At 36.4% G+C, this 12,025-nt stretch overlaps 1 pseudogene; it reads left to right on the plus strand.

Moving 5' to 3' along the window:
* Positions 1-762: 762 nt before the first annotated feature.
* Positions 763-11,110, plus strand: LOC114523179 (annotated as a pseudogene).
* Positions 11,111-12,025: the final 915 nt, after the last annotated feature.

Raw genomic sequence — 12,025 nt, forward strand, 5'->3', positions numbered from 1 at the left:
TCGAAAACGCTAAAATGACTTGATCCTGCAGTATACCTTTAGGAAGCGTCATGTTTGATTGTTTTCCACCCACGTGTGTTGTGAAATGTATCAAATCCAAAGCAAAAACAAGATGAGAACTTTGTTTGCACAGACGACGAGTTTGAGCTCCTTCTAAATGTTGTTTTTGAGTATATATTAAGTAAAAAAAACCCAGCAAAAAACCGTCGGGTATATAACGCCAAATCACCTGACAGTTTGGACATGGTTATCGCAAAGAATCCTTGTTTCGGGAACATGATGTTGAAAATCATCGGCTCATTATGAAATGACCTACATACGACTCATCTGACGTTATATATAGTAACATTAACTAGGGCAAAAAACAATCCATCAATATGAAAACAATAGTAGCTTGCTTGCTCTCTTGAAGTTTTGCTTAATTAATTAAAGGCCCAGTCCCGCTTATTCAAATAAGGAGACCTATATTTTAGAGCATTCATAACCTTTTTGCTCGTTTCCATCGGTCAAAAGAAGAAAATCGCACACAAAATCGCAACAAAATTTGCAAATGTAAACGGGGCTTAAAACGGTTGTAGCCGAGTGGTTGAACTGGATTTGAAACGTTTCGTCATCGTTTTCACATCGCTTTCCAATTTATCTCATCGTATTCCACCCTGGAGATCGTCTTCAAATGCTTCCGGTTTCAGTGGGCGAAAAGCCCGGATTAGTGTGGGTGGAAGCACGTATGTAACCGTAAAAATATTCTTGCGCGCTCAAATTCTTCCGGCATCCTGTGGACTCGGGGCCTAAGATAAAGTATCCGTTGAAGAATACTCTCAGTCTCTCACCTATATTAACACCCATGGATTTAAGCGGCAGTAATCTTGATACATCAAAGGAGCCTAAGCATTTGCCTGCAGAACAATTACAAAGTCATCATGGAACAGCGTTGAAATTTGGTTGGGGGAGATTTAGACCAAGATGTCTAAGTTTTTTGTACAATTCAAAATGTTTTATCCTGGTTATCATGTTATATACGACATGCTCAGGTGGGAAATATTTCTTTTCGATCATAAATTAAAAAAAATGTTTTTTCCTCGTCAAATCATGGCATGTGAGCACACAACACGAACAAATTAAATATTATGGTAATAGCCCTGTTATAGCCATCGCTTTTCAAGCTTGCTAACTCACAGGTTTCTCTAATATTTTCCCTGCAGGCTATTATCGAGGTTTGACTTGATTCATAGAATCATAGATATCAAAATACCAGTTAAATACTACTGAGCGTGATACAAAAATCAAGAGATACATTATGAAACACTACACCAGTGTTTAATAAGTGTCAGACCTAAACGGAATGGTTTGTCTACGTTTGGCATTACGGGTGCACCATAGCTGGAAGCTAGGCAATGGAAAAATGAAATATGCAATGTCAATAGCACATTTTCGATACCCTAGCTATTGTAGACTATACACGCGCAACATGCATGCAGGGTGTCATATATATAACATTCCGGCAAAACATTAAAGTGGATGTCAGGTGATCGTCAAGGTAGCTTCATAGATTCGTGGCTTTTGATTCATATTTTAATCTAGAGCAACCCAGGACAGTGGAGTTTTACCCACTAAACGTACGTGCGTGCAATACTGCTACATATAGTTGGCGCTCAACTCTGCTCTGAATGGCAGGTTTCATTAATTTTTTGGATGATTGCTGGTACATTCTCTGACTCTGGTGAATTTTCAGATTTCCGATTTCGTTTTCTATAGTTTACTATATTATTGGAATCTGTACGTGCTGTGTTGAATCCTGCATGCATGGAATGCAATAGGATACTTGATGAAACACTACACCATTGTAAATGGTGTCATTCATACAGTGTTCCCATAACTGCACCAGTGGTTTGCATGTATTTTGTGGTATAGGTATTTATGCAAACAATAATATTGCTGCGCTATATTACATAGTAGGACTCCTTGTAATACTAGTAACTTCGGGGTAATTTAGGGGCTTCTATAAATAAAAAATAATATCAATGAATAGCACAGTTTCAGACATGCACGTAATTGGTATCGTGTAACGCTATTTTAAGATACAATATTGTCATCACCATGTTTAATAGACTTTTATAAGTAACAGATGTCATGTAAATATTGAAAATGTAAATATCGAGCATAACAGAATATTTTAAACTGTTCAAAATGTCCTCAACTATCCATGAATAGAAATAAAAGATAACTGTGCAAAATTTCGGCTATATTGTTACTATATGGCCATATATATTAATGGATACATAATAATGCACTTGAAGGGCGATTCACGCGAGGGAAATCCTATACTACGCGAATTACTTCCAAGGAAATCCGGATCCTATACTAAGTGAGAAGAGAATAAATTTATCCAGTGAGCAACACGGGTTATTTATGTTACGGATTTCGTGATTTTTAGTTAGGAAAGTCGATTGGCGGTTGTAGAGACTGGGTTCAAAAAGAAAATATTTCGTGCGTGTAACATGACGACAGCAACAGAACTGGGATATGCGCATCGGTTTTGCTCAATAGGAACCTCAGAAGTTTTACAAAATGTATGGTGTATATAGAGAAATTGAAAGTTCTTTCACTTTCTAGGCATATCAGTGATCGGTTTACCTGTTCTTATCCTGCCAAGTATTGAGAAAAGATTTAGTCTATCGGGTAAAGAACTGGGGATTATCACAGCTGCGACTGACGTCACCGCTCTTCTCTGTGTCGTTTTTATCAGTTACTATGGTGACTATGGCAACAAGATCAAGTGGGTTGCAGGAGGAGCAGGCGTTTCAGGTTAGATGCATACAAGTTATTTTTTTTTACCGGCTGCGAGGTCTGGATGCAAAAAGTCTTCACATGCATTAAATAATCTTTTAGCCTTTTCCAGATAGGTTATCACATGTTTATTAGCAAGTCGTTTGCGTTTTGTCACTTTTTCCAACAGAAACACCGGCCCGCTGTTAAACGCTCCCTAGCCAATGGGATTTCTTCAATTACATAGTTACAAAATAAAAAATATTGCACGCAGACCTAGCAATGCTCACAGCTCTTGCGTGGAAGTTTTCGATGCCGGAATTCTGGAAAACAAAAAAACAGATTCTGATTGACATTTAAAAGACCTAACAGAAGCACAAAAACGAACCTCTCTATAGAGGGCTCTCGATCATTTTTTCTCACTCATATAGGAATCGTCAAAACATTTTATTATTGCTTAATTTTCTCGCTTTCAAATCATCACGCCATATATATGCTGCTATTTGGGCTACTATATATATATGCATGCTACGATCGTTGCGATCGAAACGTTATTTACGCGAATCTTGAAAGAAAATTCTTTCGGCCGCTAAACAAGGATTTCGTATACTTGTAGACATTACTGAACTGTAATGTAATTTAAACATAGGTTTTGGAGTACTTTTGTTTACTCTACCTCATGCCATCGTTGGACCATATCATGTTCCTGACTTTGAAGAAAGTGAAACTGGAATGTGCTTATTGTCCAATAAAACGTCTTCATCGAGCACGTGCGACAGCGATGGTAGTGGAAGCACGTGGTACTATATGATGATATTTTTATCGCACAGTTCATCCTTGGTGCCGGTATCTGTCCATTGTATTCACTGGTCCCTTCCCTCTTGGATGAAAATGTTGAACCAAAACAAATGCCTATGTGTCTTGGTCTTTTGTACCTCTGTACGTTCCTTGGTCCAGGAATTGGAATATTGCTGGGTGGGCAATTCCTGAGCATTTACGTTGACATTGATCAGGTATATACTACATTAGGCAATTTCCTTTATCCACATCAAATTGAGTCAAGAAAGGAATTTTATATGCGTTAAGTAGAATGTTCGTTGTAATATCATCCATTAACGGTCGCTTCAACCCGCGCAGGCGAAGCGGCCTTTAAAATTCTGTCCATGTGACCGTGACGGGTTTGAAAAACAAAGCGCGCTTCACCGCGCGGGCGTGGCGGGACGCAATGAAGAATCGTCTTGAGGCAAAGATATGCGCTATATATACTATACATCTTTAATGTTTTCATGGGACATAAATAAAACTATACATATACAAAATGAAACTATACCATGAACTAGCGCACGGCATCCGGCCACCCAGAGCAGGAACCCGAACCAGCCGTTTTCAATATTTCTGGGCTTTATTTTTACACCAAAATTGCACGGCATGAAATGAGACCACACGTAATTATATTCATTTTTAGATTTCAATATTTACCCGTACCAAGCAACAAACAGTGCTAAACAGTGCTGCGGAAGGAAACAGAACAAAAAAGCAAAATACATGCCAACGTCTCTGAACACACCATTGACTGCGCTACACAGGGTGTCCCCCCAAAAGTCCCCTCTATTGAAATCAAGCTTTTGTTAGAATCTGATTGCTTAATATTATGATAAACCCAATTGAAAGCAAGACGCTTTATTGTTGAAGCCTCAACTATGCCATTTACACACTGCTGCGTTGATCATGCATTCAAATTCCAACAAAAAGCTTCAATTTCAATAGGGGGGGGGGAGTTTTGGGGGGGACACCCTGTATATGATCTCCATCCAAAGATATGGATATTGTTTTTGCCACTCGAACATAAAATCCATAGCTACTCAACACCGTGTAATATCCTATATATAATGATGTCAAGCTTTCCACGAAGGTCCACCAACCCACCAACCAATCCACCAACTATAAAGAATTGTATAGACATCTAAAAAAGTGTATTTTTGATGCGAATCTATATAGCCAGAGGGATTAAACCTCACTCCAAAAGATCATCGTTGGATAGGAGCATGGTGGTTAGGATACATCGTTTTTGGTTTACTATTCTTGTTGCTAGCAATTATTTTATCGGGTTATCCCAGCTCGTTACCCGGATCAAAAGAAAGACGTGAAAAGCACATCCGGGAAGGAAATTTACAAAAGAAAAGCAGCACGAAAGAAGCAAGCATTAAAGAAATTATTCCTGAGTTGAAAACGTTACTTTCGAATCTGACATTCCTGTTTAATGCTCTTGGAGTATCTGTTTCGTTCATTTTCAACGGCGGTTTGCTTCCATTTTTGGCGAAATTAGTTCAGTTAAAGTTTGAATTGGATCCTGTGAAGAATGGATATGTGTTATCATCAATTCTTACGCCAACAACAGTGGGTATGTCCAAAAACGCAAATTGTTCCCCAGGTCGCGAAAGAGTGCATGGCTTTTGTAAAATAATTCCTATTAGAAAATCTAGGCTAGATGTCTTGGTCTATAAAATATAATATGATAATTTATTCTATATATAATATGCAGTGTTTTATTGACGAACCGCCATTTTGAAAAGCGATAATAACATATTGTGCGATTATCGTGTTTGATCCACCGATCTGGAATCAGGAAGGGGGATAAAAACTTTTCAAAAATAACAGTTCTTTAATTATATAATAAACAGAATACACTCCATATAAATATATTTAAACAAAATACACTCCATATAAATTCCATATTTCCGCGCATCCACGTATTATTCTCTCTATAATTTTTAATAATTGTAAGTTATATATTATAATTTTATAATTTATAATTTAAAGATACGTTCCACCTGTTTCAAAAATAATTCCTGCATTGAAATGTGGTATACCGAGGAGTTTCCCGACTCCATTACCTTGCGATAACTAGTGATTGGTTAACATAAATGACTTAGAACATGTAACTGGGAGTCAGCAAACTTAAGGCAGCGTTATCATAAACGCGATTGTGAAACGGAAAATCCTATAAAAATCTTATAAAAATTTCAACCAAAATGACTATAGTTAAATGTCTGACGAAGGATTCTGGATATCTGACAAATTTCAAAAACTCAAAAGTCAAAACCAATATTAAAGTTACTCGTTTTTTACCGATTGCAAATAAATCCAATGTAGTTATAGTTAAAAATAGCACTATCTAATTTCGCAAACGAAATGCGCTGTGAAATATGTTTCTTAGTATATATGTAGCGCATAATTCATAGTGTACAGTGTACATGCAGTCGGTTTTTACACAGGGCCACCATTTTCAAACACATTTTTTCTGTTATATATAGTTGGTGTTTTGTTTGGTTCATTTGTGGTTCGACAATTTTCAGTGAAAAATGTCTGTAAAAAAGCAGCTCTCTTCAACGTGTTCTTAAAGATATTGGTAATTGTAGCACCGTTCGCAGTTCTGATACCTGGATGTACGAATGTTAACATGGCAGGAGTTTCAACTATCTATAGTCATAGAGACAGGTATAAAGACTAAGAAACGCCTAGAAGATTCTCGTGTCTTCTCTTAAAGTACTGAGGACGGAGATTCAACTTTTGACTTTATATATTTACTTGATTCAAGATTGAATATACACTTTTCTATAACTATCTTAGCCTTCTCATTGGCCATCTTCTATTCACTACTTCCAATTTTCAATTCAAAACCTCAGACTATGACTATCACGTCATGAGTAGGCTCGTGCATACACGTGCGAGCGCCACGAGAACGAAAACGCAAACATTAATAAGATACCATAATTTTAAAATAAATACTGGGCTGCCTTGATACAACAAAAATGTTTCATGCCATGAAACGAATTGTTGAGTTGAGAGCAAATTCAAAATTGTCTTTTTTGATAACCCCTTTTTCTATCTGTATTTCTTTTAGAATAAATACGAATACAAGTTACAGCAACGATAAACTCATTTCCCAGTGTAACTTCAACTGTAGCTGCAGAATAGATAAGTTCATACCCGTGTGTGGCTCTGACAATATTGTCTATGCAAATCCCTGCTATGCTGGTTGTTCTGCTAAATACAAGAATCGGGTACGTAAACATGATGCACTGATCTTCTTCAGCAAAAATTGAATTCTCTATATGATTTCAAAGCAGCGCTCCATGTATCTAGCAACGTTTCTAATGTTTGTAAAATTGTGTGGTGCAGTTTTCGTGTGCGTGTGAATCTCCGCGACAATGCATGAAGAAAGAGGGCTTTAAATATTTGGAAATTGATAAACTGCATGTCGAAAATGTTCCATTAGAAGCCGAGCCCTATACGTAGGTGGGATAACAAGGAGGAATTATTTAACTACCGCTAAATACAAAAAACCCTGTCTGGTGATGTTTCGAACTTTCTATAATCAAGATTGATCACGGCATTATAGATATACAGGGCTAAATAACACACTTTCACCGCTTTTCACCGTTTATATATTTCACTAGACGTTTGGAAGTTGTTCTTGTATCCTTACTGGTCCTACCAATGCAGATACAGCAACGCAAGGTTACTGCGATAGAGATTGTAAAAATCTGGCCATCTTTTTTTTCCTCCTTGGCTTTGCCCTATTTTCACGCTTTGCGTCGATCGTTCCAACACAAACTGTTGTTCTGAGGTAAGGATAATTTTTTTTTCACACGGTGTTTGACGAGAGTGCAAATTCGTGTCATACATGAATGAAAGTGGTATAAGTTTAGTGTATATATGCCCATTTCGGATTTTTTAAAAAAATTTTTCGATTTCAATTTTTATTACATTGATATGCGATGTAATGCTTAACATATATCCATGCATGCAATTTTGACGCATTATTCGACTACTACTTTTATATACTACATTTTTATTTCTTCAAAGTTTATATTGATAATTTTCCGCACAGGAAACCGTGCAGCCGGATCCTGGACGTGTGGAAAAGCGTTATTCGCAATTTAGGCCTTTTATACAGAATTTATAAGTCAAGGTGTTTGGTAAACTTTATTGAAAAGAATCAAGGAGAGGAAACAATTATTTTAGCCGCCCAGTATTATTTCTTCATTCACTTATTCTCTTCCAGATGCGTTCCGGACGACAAAAGAGCGTTCGCAACGGGAATACAGTATTTGATGCTGAAGACAATCGGGTTACTTCCAGGTCCTATCATTATGGGCCATCTATTCGACCTTTGTTGCCGATTGTGGCAAGATCTCTGTGGTAAGAGAGGAAGGTGTTTCGACTACAATATTCATCTTCTTGAAAGGAATATCTGTATCTTTGGAGCAGTAATAATCGGTGAGGCACATGACAGTTTCGCCCTTCTGGGGCACGTTTGGGCAAAAACCCGATGTAAATTAAAAAGAAGTAGTACACACAAAAAACAGGCGTGTAGAATTACACACCAAGGTGTGTTTGACTACATACCAAGGTGTGCTCAATTGCACGCCATGGTGTGTAATTTCTGCACACCTTTCTACGCGCTTTTAGAAAGCACACCTTGGTGTGTAAGGAAACACACCTTTGTGTGTACGCAAACAAATCTTCGTGTGTTCGAAAACACACCTTTGTGTGTTAGCGAAAACACCTCCTTTTGCACACCTTTTCTTTTACTCATTAAGGTGTGTAAAGTAACACACCTTTTCACTGAAAACACACCTGTGTGTTTGACAGCACACCTTGACCCATCCAAGAAACACATCTTTTGATGTGTTATAAAACACACCTTTAAATTATTAACAATATGCTTGATTGGCCTTATTTATTACCTATAGTATTTTAGTGCGTCGATAAAAGCGTCAGCCTTACGAGGAATTACACAAGTCACAGGAAATTTCACGCTGTTCCATTGCATTTAAATTTAACTTTTTGCTTTAAATTCCTGTTATCTTTGGCCTGCGTTTCAGCTTTGATCAGTATTAAAAACTCTAAACATTATATAAGACATAGATTTAAGGGAATTTACAGATCGTTGTGGTTTACTTTTGTAATAAGAATGATTAACGTGGGTTGTTTTTGAATATCTGCCATACAGACTTGAATATCTGCCATACAGACTTGAATATCTGCCATACAGGTCAGTGATCTGATACGTCATACGCTTTTAACCAATAAGAATGTCGCGAGGTGTGAAACCCACGCGCACGAAATACAAACCACTGTTTAGTGTTTACATTTCCTTCTCTACTGTGACAACTGTGCTTCGAGTCTGTTACAAGTTTAAATTATGTTTATTGTGAAGGCGATTTTAAGATTTTTTTGGAGATGAACACACGAGAGCTTATGATGTTGTATAAAGAAGAAATTATAAGAGGGTAAGTTGTATTGCAGTGCTTTTCGAATCGTTTGTGTCAAACATTTGTATCAATTTCAATATGGCCAACGAGTGTAATCAATATGTTTGTCTCTATCTATTTGTAGCGAATAAATTGATGGTTCCGTTACAAACGATGCAAAGAAATTCAAGACTTCAAGGGTCCCGAATAGCTTGAAAGTGAAAAGTCTGCTTCATCCTAATAATTCAGAGACCACCGAAGCGCATGGCGACGCGAACAGATTCGACATCACAAGAGAGACTTGGTGAGTGTTACGTTTTATCTTTCAAAATTTAATTGTTCTAGGTGCTTTTAGAAGGAGATTTACACGTATATCGGTGTATACATAAGGCTGTTTATGCCATAGTTTATGCTTGGTATAAAGAAAGCATATAATATTCGCTAGGTGTAATCTTGATGAATTGTTTTGTGTCTTAATTTTATATGTTTAATATTTTGTATTCCTTTTGGGGGTTAGTAACATTCCAAAGGACCAATTTTTGTCCTCACTATACTGCATTTGCTTTCTAAATGTTGTAAATATTAGATAGTTGATTTGACTTGAGTGTTCTAGAATGGTTTATGATTTTTAATACTATAGACTTGACTACTTATCCTGAAAGATAGCTATATATACATATTAAAATAAAACTTTCCCATTTTAAAGAAACTATAGGAAATGTGCCCAGACCCCAATTTTTCAAATTTCAACAGAAGGTTATAATTCATGTAATTATACCTGCCTATACCTGACAATACATCCTAAATTCTTTTACCAAAAATAAATCTTAACTCATAAATTGGGTATCATTTAGCATGTTCTATTAATTAACAGATGCTTGTGCACATCTTAAATTGGAAAATTCTAAATACCAGATCCTCTTATGCATTTATTTTATATTTTCAGGTGACCTTTGTTGATTATGAAGATCATGAATTAAGGCGATGATGTTATTGCAACAGTTGAGCAGGCACCATACACTCCAACAAACAAGAACAAGGGTGACCAACAAGACAAGAAAACACCACCAAGTGTCAAGTCGAGACGACATCAAGTCAATAAACTGTTTATAGAGTAAGACATTATTTTAAACTAAACTGCATGCTTCAAGATATTTATATAATTCATTACTGTGACTTCATGTTAATTCTTAATAGTATTGGAACTTAAAATATATTTATAAATTAATATTGTGTTTGTGTGTTTTCTAGCCCTGTTTATATGTTACTTTTAAGAAAGATGTGCAACTTTTTACTTAAACAATTTGTGTGTTTTTCAGCACAGCTTTAGCTGTGTAATGAAACACACCATGGTGTGTATGAAAACACACCTTCTTTGAAAACACACCTTAGAACGTGTTAAAATTTGGACAAGCCAAAAACACATCTTTTGGTGTGTTTTTTGACACACCTTTTAGTGTGTTCTACACATCTTTTGGTGTGCACAAAAACACACCTTGCTATGTGTTAACACACCTTTGAAGATGCTTTTTGCACACCTTATGGTGTGTTAAACACACCTTTAGGTGTGTTTCAAAACCCACCTTTAGGTGTGTTAAAATTTGGACAAAAAAGGTGTGTAAATTTAACACACCTTTTTTTAGTGTGTACAGTTATACTGTTTCAAAAAGGCAGTACCCGAAATCGTAGTGTGGAACACGATGATGCCTTTGCTTCCATGTTGGCCTGTTCTAACATGACAAGTTCACATCCTTTCATTATGTCTCCAACAATCGCAACCTAATCATCAATAATGCATGGCTTTTGATAGTCGTTCAAGTGAAATGCTGTCATGCATGAATGAATTTAAACTAATAGATTAACATGATTATAACTTTTTGTTAATCCTTTCCTAAGACTTTAGCTTTGTTCGTTTTTACCATACGAAAACGAGCTTATTATTTTCAGAAATTCTATCTATGTAAATTTGTATTCTTTTACTCATTGTATAGGTGTGTCATCAATGCTTTTCGTGCTTTCGTGGCACGTATATAATCCTGAAGAAACCTCCGATGACAAAGAAGAACAGAATGACAAGAACGACGAATTAGGCATATCTAATGGTGAAACAGTGATGTAGTGTCCACGATTACTCTACGAAATATAGCAGGAGCCCTTTTGAAGGTTTGGAACTGCTAGTCTGGTTATTATGTTATTGATAACTGTGCTTATCACAGGAAACTTACGTTTTATAACCCTTATTTTATAAGTACCACAGGAACTTTAGTTTATTAGATTATGCATGTGTAAGGCATGCTGTAGCCGCCAGAACTGGGAAGTATGGTTGAGGTATTAACATGGTAAAGAGCTAAAAGATCTACGAGTGAAGAATAAGGTGTTTTATAAAGTAACGTTGAGATACTAAGGAGACATCTCTACTAGTCATCCCCTTGTATTTAGTTATTGTAGAGTTTGGTACACTCTAGAGGTATCAACATGGTAAAGAGCTAAAAGATGTACGAGTGAAGAATAAGGTGTTTTATAAAGTAACGTTGTGATACTAAGGAGACATCTCTACTAGTCATCCCCTTGTATTTAGTATTGTAGAGTTTGGTACACTCTAGAGGTATCAACATGGTAAAGAGCTAAAAGATGTACGAGTGAAGAATAAGGTGTTTTATAAAGTAACGTTGAGATACTAAGGAGACATCTCTACTAGTCATCCCCTTGTATTTAGTATTGTAGAGTTTGGTTTGGTACGCTATATTAAGGTTTATGTATTTGCTCTACCTATATTCGAATCATGTTTCACATTTCGCGTTTTATGTCCTCCATTCGATTTAAATATATACGGATTATGAGATTTTATGAGCTACTACTTTCGTTGCATTGGCAAAGGTGTATTCACCCGTTTTCGTGAGTTTCTTCGCCTCAATTGTGCTTAACCGTTTTCTTCAAGCCTTATACCAAAATTGGGATCCCTGTTTGTTTTTTATGCTGTTAGAGCTTACACCTATAAA

This window comes from Dendronephthya gigantea, unplaced genomic scaffold (assembly GCF_004324835.1).
Source record: "Dendronephthya gigantea isolate DGI-Jeju-01 unplaced genomic scaffold, DenGig_1.0 000000F, whole genome shotgun sequence".
In the NCBI taxonomy this organism is placed as follows: domain Eukaryota; kingdom Metazoa; phylum Cnidaria; class Anthozoa; order Malacalcyonacea; family Nephtheidae; genus Dendronephthya; species Dendronephthya gigantea.